Here is a 15,666-nt window from a genome sequence, read left to right on the forward strand (position 1 = left end):
GGTGAAGGAGGGAGGGGAGCAAGTGTTTGGGGACCGGAGAGACTTGAATTTGGGTCTTGGCTCTGCTACTTAGCAACTGGGCGAGCTGTTTGACCTCTCCGAGCCTCTCTTTCCCCAGCTACACAGTCCAGATCAATATTAATAAATATCTCAATGGAATGGGAGAATTTAAAGGGGCGAGCTCATGTAATCAAGTTCCCAGCACCTTGCTGGCACGCGAAATGATCACTCTTTTGCCCCTCACACAACCTCTCTTCCTCGCAGACTCTTGGGGTTCTCTGAGGAGGCTGCAGGCCCCAGGCAATTCCTTGCTTACTTTACTCAGTTCAGGGCAGGTGTCCTTCAAGTCCTTTTCCCCCATGAAATGATAGCCCCCAACAGGCTCGGGAGGTGAAATGGCTTAGTGTGGGCCACACACAGCCTGCAAGTCCACTCTGGACCCCAGATCCCCTCAGCTTTTTTTGCAGCTGTGCCTCTACCTGTCCCTCTGCTTCTCAAGCTCTGGCTGTTCCTAATGGCTTGTGGGAAACAGCTGAGACCCCTCTGCTGAGAGCCGGGGAAGGAGGCCGTACTGAGGGCACCCCCCTCCACCCGGTAGAGGACTCCCTGGCCCCTTCACTCAGCCGGCTCAGACTCAGCCAACAGCCTGGCCCTCCCTGGGCCCTTTCCTGGGGCCTGCGGCCAGGAGGATGAGAGCTAACGAGCCAAGCCTTCCTTCCCTTCCGGGCCGTGCTCTGCTTGGGGCCTGTGGCCAGCATGCGAATGGCCTGCTTCCTGCCTGCCCTGACCACACAGTGGGCTGAGGGCCATCAGGGGAGGGTATCCCGTTCCTCTCTGGGCCTCCATTTCCCCAACTCTATAAACAAGAGGTGGGCTCAGGTCAGAGATGCCAATGGAGACAGACCTGGCTCAGCCCAAGCCAAGCACCAGGCTGGCAGCTGGGCTCACACAAAGGGGCGGTGGTGGCAGTAGGGGGTGGGGCAGTGAGTCATCACCTCTGCTCGGCCTAAGAGTGCAAAGTGAGGGAAAGAGGTATTTTTCCTTCCAACCGCCCCAGATTTTTGAGAAAGGCTCTTCTTCTGGGTCATTGCCTCTTCATGGTGCTCTCAATATATGACTCCAGTAGGAAGATGGTTTCATCCACTTGGATTTCACTAGCATCCAACTTGTTGACATTACGCTTCAGGGTTTCTAGCTGCTGGCGTTCAGGAGCTGTGATCATCTCCTCTATTTCTTGGAGCTGTGCCTCCTCTGCACCTGTAGCCTGCATAGATGCGATAATGGCTTCCACCCTCTGAGACTTTTCTAGTAGACGCTTGTTCTCTTTGGTTTCAAATTGTCTTTTTTTTTTTTTTTTTTTTTAGATATCCAGGGTGCTCTGTAGCCCAGAGCAGACCAGGAGATCCTGACCATTTTACCTCTAGGATATCTGTCCCAGCCCAGGGCTCCTGGCCCCACCTTCCCAAGGCAGAGCTCTGGCCAGAAGCAGTCCCCATGGCAGGATCTGGGCAGTGGGGGATGGTGTGGGGGGGGGGGCAGGGTGCGGCAGGGACAGCAGCAGCTGGAAGAAAGGAGCCCACCTGTGACTGAGGGACAGGCAGCCATGCTCTGGGCTTGCCCCACCTCTGCGCCACCCCAGGCTTCCTGAGCTCCAGTTTTCTCCTCCTCTCCCCTGCTGCCTCCCTGGGCTCCAGTGAGGATCTAGCCCAGGGAAGGCCAGAGGCAGATGGGTAGAGAAGTGGCCCATAGGAGACTCTAACCCCGAGCCTGGGGAAATGCCCCAGAAGGTCGCTGTCAGCATCACAGCCCCCAGGGCTCTGAATTTAAACCCATCTCTCTGGGGCTTGGCCCAGCCCCTCCTACAAGGACTGCTAACACTGAGTACTAAAGATGTGTTAGGCGCTGTTCAAAGGACTGTTTATCTATTCATTCATTTAAACTGGTGAGGTAGATTATCTCATCCCTATTATTCACAAGAGGTAGTTGAGGCACAGAGAATTTAAGTAGCTTGCCCAAGGTCACACAGCAGGGATTAAACCCTGAAAGGCTAGCTCCGTGTCTGGGCTCTCACCCAGGTTGCTTTAACCTCCTCTCTCAACCCAGTGGATCACTGGATCTTTGGGCATCGACAAAACAGAGGGGAAATTTCTGTCCATCCACCACCCAGAGAAGTAAGAAGATCAGGTGAGGCTGATGGAAGTAACTGGAAGCTCAATTTACAGACAGATCTATAACACGAAAGACACAGTGATCTAATCGCTGTGGGGGTACTAGAGACAGAACCCAACCTGCCCCCACCCAAGCCCAAGGCATTAAACCTCACAGCCTCACAGTTCGAAAATGAGTAGTCTTGCGTAGTGGGAGGAAGCCCTTGAACTAGAAGGATCATGTCTAATACCATAGCACTGCAGTTAACATCCAGAACCCTCAACCCTCAACCATTCCGGACACAGGTGAGAGCTAGCCCTGTTCCCAGCACTCGTTCGTCGTAAGAGCAGGAAACAAAAGTGCTTTCTGAGGAGCTAAGAGCTTATATTAAAGCTCATATACTTTACTCACATGAGATGCCCCATCATTTTTTAATTAGGGCCTATGAACCTAATCTTACCCATGATTTTAACAAGCTTAGTCATGTGGTCTTTATAGATACAGCAGTTAGGAGAGGTCTATGTGGAACTTGACATTCAGTTGGTGACAGATAAATACTGCTGGGCCTGAATGGTTAGAGACAGTGTCAGAGGGAGCGGGTGGCCTGAGAGCAAGAGGAGACCAAAATATTCTAAAAAGCAGACAGAATGGCTCAGAGGTAGGGGGAACATCCAGCGTGGGAGCAGGCCCGTTCTGTCCCTCAGTACGCCTGTATTTGTCATTTTATCAATGTGGCCACCGGTATTTATTTATAGCCTACTGTTTCCTGTGGCAAAACACCGGGATGCAGGCCACTTGTGGAGTGAGGTGGGGGTGAACTAGACACAGGGCGAGGGGATAATTTGATTTCTGTTATACAGATGATAAGGGGCATCGCAGCTTTGCAGGAAGTTGGTGGCTGGGCCTCAGAGTGGGGCCTGTCAGTGACACAAAGCTGAGAATGAGAATACCAGGTATTTGAGCTGAGACAGCTTTTGATCTTGTAAACCCTGCCTCAGCCATAAATCCGAGGGGCACAGAAGCCCAGAGAAGGCGGGGTCCTGGCCCCACTTCCCAGTCTCTCCTTGCCAGTGGCTCTTCTCCAGGCAGGCAGCCCAACTCTGTTGCAGAAAACATCTGTCTGCATCTTCAACAGCCTTACCAAGCAAGGTAGTGTTCAGTTTTTGTACAATAAATCTAAGAACAATGAAGGTCTCCATGGTCCCACCGCCTTCCTGAACCCATTTTCTTCTTCGTTTCACTTTAGTTCTATTCTACAAATGGCTGTCAAGTGGGATCCTCTGGGAGGTGGTCTAAGCTGGATCCCTAGCCTTATCCCCACATCCATCCAATCAGGTGAATGAGACTGTCTGGCCCTCAAGGAAGTCTCTGTACTGCACTGGAGACAAAGGTTCCCTAAAGACTGGGTGAGGCCCAGGGAGGGGCTGGGCTTTGAGCTGTGCCTTTTCACCCCACCCTCTCGCTCCCTCCCAGACCTGTGCAAAGGTTTTAGCAGATCCACGTCCTACCCCTTTTGAGATTGTGAAAGGCAAAGTAAGGGCTTGAGGAGGCTGGGCCACATACTACAGTGACATCTCCCCTCACCTTGGGCAAGAACCGCCAAGGGGGTGGAGGGAGTAAGTCCCCTCTGACTTGTAGCCACATCGCTTCCCTTTGAGGTGAGGCTCCAGCCTCCTCTAGAAACCAGCCAAACTGGGAGAGGCTGAGCTCCCCAACACGCAGAGGACTGAGGCAGACACCACTTTCTGGGTTGGGGGGATGACTCACGAGGGACACACAGGGAGCTACAGATGGGCCCATCTTTCCCACACATGCCGGCTCAAGAGGCTCTTGCCTCTTCCTCTTCCCAGCTCTGAGACTCTGAGTTTCCCCATTTAGGAGAGAGGCCCCACTTTGGCCTGTCCGCCCCGCCCCCCGGACCTGCCAGTCATGGCCCTGGGGCCTTCACAGAGAATCAGGAGAGGCTCATGTTCTCTGGGCACCTATTCTGTTCTGAGCATTTGAAGCTATGTATATACCTCCTAACGCAACAAAATCAATCAGTATAAGATCCTAAAAGGAAAAGAGGAAAATAGAGAAAACCAGGTAAAAAAGCACCCTTCGTCTCACCACACGAAGACAACCGGTAATATTTTGCTGTGCTTCCCTAAGAGTATCTCACGCAGGTGCAAGTGTATTGTGTACACAGTGTTGTATTCTCCCTGGTTTGGTTTTTCTTGCATTTTAAAATTGGTCTATAATTGTGGTAAAGGATACCTAACATGAATTTCACCATCTTAACGTTTAAGTGTACAGTTCAGTAGGGTTAAGCGTACTCACGTTGTTGTGGACACCCCTCCCCTCCGCTTTTCAACATAATTCCATTTTGAACATGTGTGGGTGTGGGTGTGATTTCCTCGTTTCAAAACACCATTGTTAATGGCTACCCAGTCCAGCTTGTGGGTTTGGTAGACACAGGCATGATTCATTTATCCAATCCCCTATTGCTGGACGTTCAGCATTTATCCAATCCCCTATGGCCGGACTGCCAGGTTGCTGCTGCAAGTTATTCATTATTCTGGATAGAGATGCAATGGGTATATCCTTGTGTATCAAAAATTCTCACTTGCGGATTATTTCCTTGAGTGGATTCCTGGAAGAGGAGACATTCCTGGGGGAGAGAATGGGACCACGTTTCTAGACAGGCAGGAGCCTTTTGATCCAGGAAGAAGGGGCCAGAGTGGCCCAGTTGTGGCTGGGGGGGCGGGGAAGGAACCTGGACAGACTCTACTGGGAACCAAAGCTGCTCAGACTTTGGGGGAGCACTTGCCGCAGGGCCGTGGCCTCGAAGGTCAAGGAGGCCTGCGGTTGAAGAATGGGTCCTCCTGAGCAGCAGGATGTCATAGACCATGAGGAGATGGGAGAGGGAGGGCCTAGCTGTCCTGCCCTTGCTGCTACCCACTGCCTTCTCGGTGCCTCCCTGGCTGCGTCTGTCTGAAGGAATGGGGACAGACTCTTTCCGTCAGCATCCTCCTATCTCCTGAATGGAGACATGGGCAGGCTTCCTTCAGGGTCACCTGTCCGGGACAGAGCAGGGACTCCCACCCAGGCCTGTGGGCTGCCATCTTACTCTGCCCCTGAAGCCAAAGAGATAGGTGAGTTTATTCTTGTTTGAGTTCTAAATAGTGTAGGACAAATGGGGGTGGGGGGTTCCCTGCATGTTAGCGTTGATTTCTGTGGCTTTGGAAATAGGGTTATTTTTTTTTTCTATCTGCCCCTTAATTTTCCATAACTGAACACAGATTATGTATGTTATTTCTTTTTAATTTTTTAAGAGAGAGAAAGCTATGGCAAGTGCATGCGTAGGTGTGTGAGGGGTTGGGGGAGGGGCAGAGAAAGAGAATGGGGGAGAGAGAGAGATAGAGAGACTCTCAGGCAGGCTGCCCACCCAATGTGAAGCCTATGTGGGGCTCACAAACAGGGTCTCAAGGTCCCAACCCTGAGATGATGACCTGAGCTGAAATCCAGAGTCAGACACTTAACCAAAGGGGCCACCCAGGGGGCCTCCCCATTTATGTCATTGAAAAGGAAAATATTTAAAAACAAAACTAAGCAGTTCTTGTTTTCAAGCCTAAGATGGTGTTTTTAGGCGAAATTTGGGGCCTGATAGTCTTAGCTGTTCCACACACTCTGTGCACACTGGTGGTACATGGTGGCTCAGGGGCTGGAGAGCTGGTTGACCTGTGCGCCTTCCACGGGATGCAGGCTGCTGGCTGGTGCTGAGAGAAGATCGCAGAGGTCAGTGGTTCTGCCTGCTCTGCCTTTGCGATGCCCGAAGCTGGGGGTCTGGGAGGTTTACTGGGTGGAGCAAGAGAGTCACCCACACCTTCGCTTTCATTCTAAGTGGGAAAGGAGATCTGCTTCTCAGTGGCCCTCTTTGTACTCCAATTCCCAGGGACTTGTGAACCCCTCCTGGCTATTCCCCAGGAACCCCAGGAATGGAGACAGGGGACGCTGCTTGGGCTTCGCAGGGTGGGCAGAGGTTTGGGGGGTGGCAGGAGGGCAGGTGGCACTCCAGCAGAAGGAATTGCAAGGGCAAAGGTGTGCCAGTGGGAAGTGGGCACAATGGTTTTAGAGGCAGTGTTCTGCCCCAAAGTAGGGTGCAGGGAGCTCGGTAGGGAGGGAAGGCCCCAGCCAGATTGTGAAAGGTCCTGACCGGCCTGAGGTCGTGGCAGAAACACTTTCTTCTGCTCCGCTGCAGACTCTCCAGTGGTGGGTGTTCCTCTCATGCAAAGGAGGCTGGAGGTTGCAGGCCGTGGGCGGGATGCCCTTCTTCCTCACCCAGAGTCTAGCTGATGCCACAAACCACACAATGAAGGGAAACGTGGTGTGGAAACTGAAACTGCCTGGGCTTCCAGCAAGAGAGAGCGGCCCCCTGTTCCCCGGGGGCTGCCCACACCGGGGCCCCGCCCTGGACCAACTCCTGCGGGGTCTCCCTCCAGACTCAGGAGTCAAATGCTGCTTTGAAGCCTCACTCAGGCCTCCTCCTTCCCTTGCTGGGCTCTGGAAAAGGATTGCCCCTCTCTGAATTTCCGTGTCCTCACCTGCAAGACATCAGAGTGATGGTCACCTCAGACAAAGGCTTTGAAGAGGGGGAGGCGAAGGGCAGGGCTAAGGGCCAGGGGAGTGAGCAGAACAGAAACAGGGTCTCAAGGTCCCAGAATTACGACGGTGCGACAGTGTGCTCCCCCTGATTCCCAGAATGCCTCCCCAACTCTGTTCACCACTGCCTAGTAAATCCTGCCCTCTGAGAGTCATTCCCATGGCTTCAAGTGACAGGACACATTTGATTTCAACAATAGCCCTGCAAACGTGGTATTCTTATTTCCGTTTTGCAGAGAAAACTCACAGAGGAGGTGTGGCCTGGAGGTGCACCGAGGTGGACTTTGGGGTTACTGGGCCAGACCTGGCTGCTCCCTCTGAGGCCTGGCTCAGAGTGCCCTTAGGAGTTAGTGGGAGGCGTGTGGTTTGCAAAGATCTGGCGCCCTGAGCTTTGGGTGAGAGGGTGGGTGAGTGGCAGCCCGTCCCGCTGGTGTTTGCAGCATCCACTATTGGGCAATAGGAAGCACCAGCTGGCACTCCAGAAATTATAGCCAGCACAGCGAAGGGGTGGCAAGATGGGGCTCAGGGCTTCCCGGCAGCAGAAAAGGGGAAAACGGAAGCTGAGCCCTCCTGGGGAGGGACGATGGGGTGAGGGCTACCTGATGTGTTCAAGGGACAAGGGGGCCTGTGTGGCTGGGACCAAGGAACCGTGATGGGGAGTACTTGGAGTTAAGATTGGAAATGTAACAGGGAGCCAAATCTCGTAGGACCGTATTCTCCAAGGTCCCAGTGCCCTGGTCACACCCAAGTCCAGTTAGATCTGAATCTCAGGGTGGGAGGCTGGGCAACAGTATTTTCTGGAGTTCTTGAGTGTTTCCCCTGTGCGGCCAGGGTTGAGAAGCATCAGTGCCCACCATCGTGGTGAAGCTTTGTGCAGTGTCACCGCGGACACGGAGCACACATCTGGCTAGTATCACTGATGTGACCTTGTCTGACTCACTTGTGAATGAGTCGAGGCTAGAGCTTGGTGTTAGTTTTTTTAGCCTTATAATCTTCTACCATTACGTTTTTAAAAATTGTGGTAAATAAATGTAATATAAAACTTACCACTTTGGGGGCACCTGGGTGGCTCAGTGGGTTGGGCCGCTGCCTTCGGCTCGGGTCATGATCTCAGGGTCCTGGGATCGAGTCCTGCATCGGGCTCTCTGCTCAGCAGGAAGCCTGCTTCCTCCTTCCTCTCTCTCTGCCTGCCTTTCTGCCTACTTGTGATCTCTCTCTGTCAAATGGATGAATAAAAAATCTTAAAAAAAAAAAAAACTTACCACTTTAACCGTTTTTAAACCTGCGATTCAGTGACATCCATTACATTCACACTGTTGCACAACCATCACTACTATTTCTAGAACTTTTCCTCATCCAAAGCAGAAACTGTACCCATGGAACAATAACTCCTCACCTTCCTTCCCCCATCTCCTATTTCTGTTCTGCTTGCCAGGAATCTGCCTACGGCAGGAACCTCGCAGAAGTGGCATCATAGAGTGTTCATCCTTTTGTGTCTGGCTTCTGTCACTCAGCATGTCTTTAAGGTTCATGAATGTTTTGGGGTGCTTGGGTGGTTCAGTCTGTTAACCCTTTAACTGGCTACCTTCAGCTCAGGTCATGATCCCAGAGCCCTGGGACTGAGTCCCACATTGGGGTCCCTGCTTAGTGGGAAGTCTGCTTCTCCCTTACCCTCTACCCCCCCCCCACCTTCTCTCTCTCTCTCTCAAATAAATAAATAACATCTTTAAAAAGAGCAGGTTCATCCATGTTTCAACAGACATCAGAATTTCATTCTTTTTGTGGCTAGACAAGATTCCATTCTCCTTAAGATCCCATTTTGTTTACCCATTCATCTGTGGATGGATTCTGGGGCTGTTTCCTCCTTTTGAGTATTGTGAGTAATACTGCTGTTAACATGAGTGTACGATATCCATTATTTGAATCCCTACTTTTAGGTCATTGGGGCTTTAGCCTCAAGTGGAATTGCTGTCATACAGTAATCCTACGTTTAACCAATTCAGTAATTTCAACCTGTGTTCCCCAGCTGTGTTCTATTTCCATTCCCATCAACAAGGCATGAGAGTTCTGATTTCTCCACATCTTCACCAATACCTGTGTGTGTGTGTGTGTGTGTGTGTACGTGCCCCTGTGTGGGTTTTTTTTTAAAATTATTTGTTTGACAGAGATCACAAGTAGACAGAGAAGCAGGCAGAGAGAGGGAGAAGCAGGCTCCCCGCCAAGCAGAGCCCGATGTGGGGCTTGATCCCAGGACCCTGGGATCATGACCTGAGCAGAAGGCAGGAGATTAATCCTCTGAGCCCTCCAGGCGCCCCAACCCCCATGTGTTTTAATTACAGCAGACTCTGGGCGTAAAGTGATGTCTCACTGTGGTTTTGATTCGTATTGCCCTAATGACTAATGATGTTGGGCATCTTTTCATGTACTTATTAGCCATCTATCTTCTTTAGATAAACATCTATTCAGGTCCTTTGTCTACTTTTGAATTATTTGTGTTTGTTGTGTTTCTTTATATATTATGGATATGAATCCCTTATCATATATATGGTTTGCAAATATTTTCTCTCAGTCTGTGGGTTGTCTTGTTATTCTCTTGATAGTATCTTTTGATGCATAACAGTTTTTCATTTTGACAAAATCTAATTTATCTATTCTTTCTTCTGCTAACTATGCTTTTGTTAACTATGCTATTTGGTGTCAAATCCAAGAAATCATTACCAAAGTCAATGTCTTAAGGCTTTTCCCCTATGTTCTCTTTTCAGAGTTTTATGCTTAAAAGAGCTAAAGCTCTTACATTTAGATCATTAATCCACTTTTAGTTAATTTTTGTGTTTAGTGTAAGGAATGGGTCCACCTTCATTCCTTTACATGTGGATATCCAGTTTCCCAGCACTGTTTGTCAAAAAGACTGACCTTTCCCCATTGAATGATCTTGACATCTTTGTTGAAAGTCATATACGTGTTTATTTCTGGGCTCTCTATTCTCTTCCATTGGTTTCTCTTTATGACAGTAACACACTATTTAAAGTATTGTAACTTAAAGTACTGTAGTAAGTTTTGAAATCAGGAAGTGTGTCTTCCAACTTTGTTCTTTTTCAACATCATTGGCTATTTGAGGTCTTGAATGGAAGTGGTTAGTTTTTTTTTTTAATGTTTTATTTATTTATTTGACAGAGAGAGAGGTCACAAATAGGCAGAGAGGCAGGCAGAGAGAGAGGGGAAAGCAGGCTCTCTGCTGAGCAGAGAGCCCCCTGAGGGGCTCGATCCCAGGACCCAGAGATCATGACCTGAGCTAAAGGCAGAGGCTTAAGCCACTGAGCCATCCAGGCACCCCTGTGGAAGTGTTTTTATTGTTCCCATTTTATATGTGAGGAAGCTGAGGTTTGAGCCTTCCTGTGGCTGCCCAGCCTGGACTGGCCACCAGTCTCTGACAAACCTTCCGTAACTCTCCCAGCCTGGCACATTGGAGAAACCCCCTCCTTAGAGAGTCTGGTTTTCCTGTTCTGGTATTGGCCACATTTGTTCCTTTAATCCCAGGGTCAATTTCTACCCGCTTCCATGTCAGAGTGATAGTCCTTACGGGCACCAGCACCAGATGGCGGGATCCTCTCTGTAGTTGCCATACCTTCTGGCTTCCTGGGCTTCCTTGAGGTCCCACTGGCTCTCACTCTTAAGGAACACCGGCCGGGTCGCCGAGTTCCTCGGTGGATTGTGGGAACGTCCTGCAGGGAACTGATGTCTGCCCTTGCCTTGGTCTTGGTCTGCCTGGACCTGAGGAGCCTTTGAAAATTGAAACTTCTGGCCCCAGACTTCCCAGTGGCCTATAGGGAAAGTTAAACCATATATGATCTCAGCTTGCCCAGGGGTCCCTCAAGTAGGCCAGCACTTCAGGGTCTGGGGGAGCATCTTGCTCTATTTAGAGATGAATTTTCCTGTAGCATGGCTCTACGCCAGAGGCACACATGGCTGTATTGGGCACCGTAAAGTGATTTCCCAGTCTCCAACACAGAACCCTTCCTTGGAGGGCACCATCTTTTTCTGTCACGCTGCCTTTAGAACCCAATGCCCTGCTTTAAGTCTACTGCATTCACAGAGTGGCCCTGATGAGTCCCTCTTCTCTTTGAACCTCTGGCCTCTTGTCTGTATTAAACTGAGGTTTGTGGTTAGAAGATAGAGACTTGGCAATATGTCCATTAAAGGCCTCATCGGGGCAAGGAGCTTCATGTGCAGACCCCGTTCAGGAGCAGAGGCCCAGCTTGTACACAGGCTTAGAGAGCTTTGCAACCAGAGCCCAGGGTCATTGCTGAGACCTAGAACCTGCCAAGGCCGGCAGAGGCCAAAGGGCTTTCTGCAGAGGCTGCAGGGGTGTGTCCCTGCCTTCGGGAAAGGGTGTGGTTGTGGCCATGGACCATCTCTGCCACTCCAGGCCTCCATCTCTGTCTCCTGAGCAAGTCTCACGCCCCAGAGAGGAGCATTCACAGCCACAAAGACACTCCTTGTCACCCCTGCAAGAGCCCATGGGCCAATTGTTCTTCCCATTTTACAAATTAAAAAAAAATTGAGTCCGAGAAATTAGAAGCCACCAGTCCAAACAAGTGTTCCAGCCCAGATTCAAACCTAGCTCCCATTTTCGATTTCCTTTCTTTGACCTAATATGTCCTCATCACTGTGGGCACCGTTTTCCAGGAACACATTCAGTGTTAGAGGCCCGCTGTTGGACTCTTCCATGTATTCCAGCCCAGAGGTGGGCGGTAGGTTCACATTCATTTTACGGAGGAGGGACTCTGTGCTCAGGAGGTTAAGTAACTTGCCCAAGGTCACACTGACTGTGTGTATGAAACTGTCCGGGACTAGAATCCAATGCCTGAACTCTTGCCACGTCCTGCTGCCTGGACTTCCTCCTGTGGTGGGGTTCCATGGGGCCTCCCCTGGGAGGGGTAGGCAGTGTGGGAGGGGTGACACTTGGAGAACAGGTTGTGCAGGAAAAGTAGGTGGGCCTTTAGGGCCAGCCTCTGGTTTCTGGCTGCTCACCACAAGCTGAAGCCTGTGTGGCAAGGAGCCCCGTGTGGCCCGCCATGGGCGGGGGCTGGACAGTGCCTGTCCTTGCTGAAGGGGTCCATCCCCTCCGGGGCTCAGGGTCTGGTATGGCTCCTTTCCTCCGTCAACCATCCTCTGCGTCCCACTGCTTCTCTGACCCACCCTTGCCCACTCAGATCTGCTTCCTACTCCACCGAGTGCTAGATCAAGGGAGCCCCGCTGCCAAATCAGCGTGGTGGGGGCGATAGAGGAACCGTGTGACCTGAGCACGTCATTCACCTTGCTGAGCCTCACATGCTCCTCCATAAGGTGGGGTGATAATTATGGCACCGTCCTGACGTTCCAGGGGTTTCTGAGGATTCGATGTTACAAAATATTTAGAGCACTGGCCTCTAAGTCCTGCATCCCACCCAGCTCCCTTCCTCTGAACTTGAAGCCTGAAAGGGAACCCTGGATCCCCTTCCTTCCTGGGAAGCCCCCACACGTGCTCCTGAGTCTCTCCTCCAGCTGGCTTCAGGCTCCCTCTTCAGACAGCTGCTCAAGTCTCACTAGGACCAGTCAGAGCTCTGGGAGACTGACCTCCCATCTCCTGAACCCCAGGGGCTCATTCCCATCTGCGTAACCCTGCCTGGACTGGTGTTCACTCCCGGTCCCTCCCCTGTTCTACTTTTTCTGCACGTTTTGGTTTCATAAAGCAGGAAGAAAAAGTTGGGGGGTGGTGAGCTGGGCCTTTAAGACTTGAGAGAGGGAAGGGGAAGTGGGCAGGGCCTCACCGACTTGGGGGGAGGGGAGTGCGATTGCAGGAGATCTTCCCTTCCTGCTAATCTGAGGAGGTTTATTTATTTATTTATTTATTTATTTATTTATTTATTAAAGATTTTATTTATTTATTTGACAGACAGAGATCACAAGTCGATGGAGAGGCAGGCAGAGAGAGAGAGAGAGAGAGGGAACCAATCTCCCTGCCGAGCAGAGAGCCCGATGCGGGACTCGATCCCAGGACCCTGAGATCATGACCCGAGCCGAAGGCAGCGGCTTAACCCACTGAGCCACCCTGGCGCCCCTGAGGAGGTTTATTTAAAAGCACACAACTTTCAGACCAGCTGGATTCTGGTGGAAAGTTAGGCCTGCCCACGCAAGTGCTGACCGGGCCTGGACTAGTTGCATAAACCCTCTCATCCTTGTTTTCCTCCAGCACCCAACGTCAGTTTCACTGAGCTAAGCGCCCCTTCCCCTTACTGGCCCATACACAGGAGGCCCTCTTCTGGTGTTCACCCCACACCTGGTGAGGTGGGATTCCTGGGAGGATCTGAAAGTTCGCAGGGCCTTGACGGGCCCCTGGAAGGCACGGGGTGACCCCTGGCCATGTGGGGAGGGGCCCCAGCCAGCAGGGCTGCTCTGTTGTTTGGCTGCTTGGGTCAGGGGCCCTGAAGGCCCCAGGGAGGCTGGGGCTCAGTGGAAAGCTGGAATCCTCTGGAAACTCATTTCTAATCTCCAGCTCCTGTCAGCGCAGCTGAACCCAGGGTCACTCATCGAACTGCATTCAGTGTGCTTTTTTTCTTTAAAAATAAAAGTCCGTCTTTGCCTTTATGGCTGTCCCTCTGGCACCTACCCTGGGCCATCTTAGAAAAGCTGTAAATCACCCCACAGTTATTGGCTTATGCATGAACCCCTCCTATCCTTGGGTCAAGGACACTTTGACCCAGCTCACCCTCCCTGTGGAATCCTTAACCTGTGGGGGGGGGGGGTGCTCTCCACCTGCTCAGCAACTGGCCCTGTGCAACCATATCTGGGACCAGCTGGGCTCTTGGGAAGCTCTTCCTTGTGCCGATCTGGAGATGGCCTCCCTCCCTCTACTCCCAAGAGTCCCGGCAGGGACCCCAGCCACAGACTCTCCCTATGCTCCTGATGGCCCCACAAAGGCCTACAGGCCTCAGTGATTTCTTGAGTGCCTGGGTTTGGGACCCTCTCTTCACCCAACCTCCCCTGGATACTCTAGGGAAGCAAGTAGCTTGCTTACTGAAGTCTCTGGCCATCCATCTCTCCACCCAACCATCCAAGCCATACCTGGGTTTTTGGTCCTTTGCCTTCCTCAATTTGCCAACTATGAATAGTGGAGATGATCCCCACTGTGAGGTGTAGCTGTAGGGCAGTGGAAAGGGCCCTGCTGCTACTCATGGACTGACCCAACCTGAGCCTCAGTTTCCTTGTCTGTACAATGAAGAGAACAATAGTTTAAAAAGTAGAGGGCATGAGTCTGTCTGGCTTATGTAAAGGTGTTGGGTAATGAGTCATTGCAGTGCAAGCCAATGATCTGGTCCTCCCCATAGGACTTCTCCTGAGCCAGTAGTCATAAAGCCACATCCTCTCAAGGGCTTCCCTCAGACATTTGTTTGGTCCAATGTATTTGTGCTGCAGATGCTGGGCTCTGGGAACCAGTAGAGAAACAGACCCACTTCTCGCCTTCAGGGAGCTGCCTCCTGGAGAGCTCAGTGCTCACTACTTCCAGTTGTCTTCTCAGTCCACAGAAGACAAGCACCAGTAAATAGTTGCCAGTAAGCAAACTCAGGAGGCATGCTGGCCGCAGAGGTCAATTCTGTGACACTGGGACTGTGCCGCCCCAAATGCCTGCTCCGACAGCTGTCCCAGCCTTCTGGGGCATCTGGGATGAGAAGAGTGAGTCTAGTCTCCTGTCTCCTCTCCCACGGATAAAAGGTGATTTTTTTTTTTTTTTTTTTAAGTCTAAAAAAAGAATGGGGGAACTTAAGTGGCTCAGTCTTTAAGCAACGGCCTTCAGTTCAGGTCACCAGGGTGTGGGATCAAGCCCTGCATCGTGCTCCCTGCTGGGCGGGAAGCCTGCTTCTTCCTCTCCCACTGCCCCTGCCTGTGTTCCCTCTCTCACTGTGTCTCTCTCTGTCAAATAAACACATAATATCTTTTTTAAAAAATTAAAAAATTTTAAAAATTAAAAAAGAATGAAGAGCCCATCAACCCAATAGCATGTCAGACATTAGAAAGATTTTCAACAAGAAATGGTTAACATTTTACAAAATGGTTTTTGAGCCTGGTAGGGGACAAGCCAGCAACTTAATTTTTCTCTCTTCCACCTTCTAAAGCTGCTGTTGGCTCTCCCTTCCCCATGCCTGGGCATGTGTTAGAGTTTTTCTAGTCCTTTTCTAGTCTCTGTATAACTCACTCCAGTTCAACCTTAATGTCAGAGTTTCACTCTCTTGTTCAGTTGAACACTCCCGGTCTCCAGACTCCACATGGGAAGCCTACAGTGGGGACAATGGGGAACGGACGGGCCCGTTTCTTCACTTGCCATGTTCTCTCCATAACCACTGCTTACGGTGTCTCCTCAGACAGGGTGGGCTCTGAGGTCTGTGACTCTAAAGGGGTTAAAAGTCTTATTTCCCTGGAGCTCTGGGAGCTGGTGGTGGTGCAGCAGGTGGCAGAGGCCCCCCGGGGTAGCCCTTTCTCTCCTGGTTGTTTGGTGAGCCTGTCCCCCCAAGGATGACCTACTCTGCTCCCTGCAGCTGTCCACCTCTGACCCCTCGAAGTGCACCCAGCAGTTGGCTCCACGAGGCCCCCTGTGGCGGCTCCTCCCTCCCTGTCAGGTAGTTCTCACGAACATGGAAAGTCCCAAAGCTGCTCTTCCCAGTTCCCTTCCACAGCCCTTCACTTGGGCCCCAGGAAGAACATTGGCCGGTTCCTAGATGCGCCAACCCCTTTCACACCTCTGCCTGGTGGTGACAGGCAGGCAGGGACAGGGCAGCGCCTGGAGAACACCACTTGCCCAGCAGCCACTGAGCTTGGGGAGTTGCAGAGAGGCGTGAGACT

At 51.4% G+C, this 15,666-nt stretch overlaps 1 protein-coding gene across 1 annotated transcript in view; it reads left to right on the forward strand.

Annotated features, from left to right (window-relative positions):
- PSTPIP1 (proline-serine-threonine phosphatase interacting protein 1) overlaps positions 1-15,666 on the forward strand; it is a 47,853-nt gene that overhangs the window by 513 nt on the left and 31,674 nt on the right. The window lies entirely within an intron of this gene.

The sequence above is a fragment of the Mustela nigripes genome, chromosome 13 (assembly GCF_022355385.1).
Source record: "Mustela nigripes isolate SB6536 chromosome 13, MUSNIG.SB6536, whole genome shotgun sequence".
Lineage (NCBI taxonomy): Eukaryota > Metazoa > Chordata > Mammalia > Carnivora > Mustelidae > Mustela > Mustela nigripes.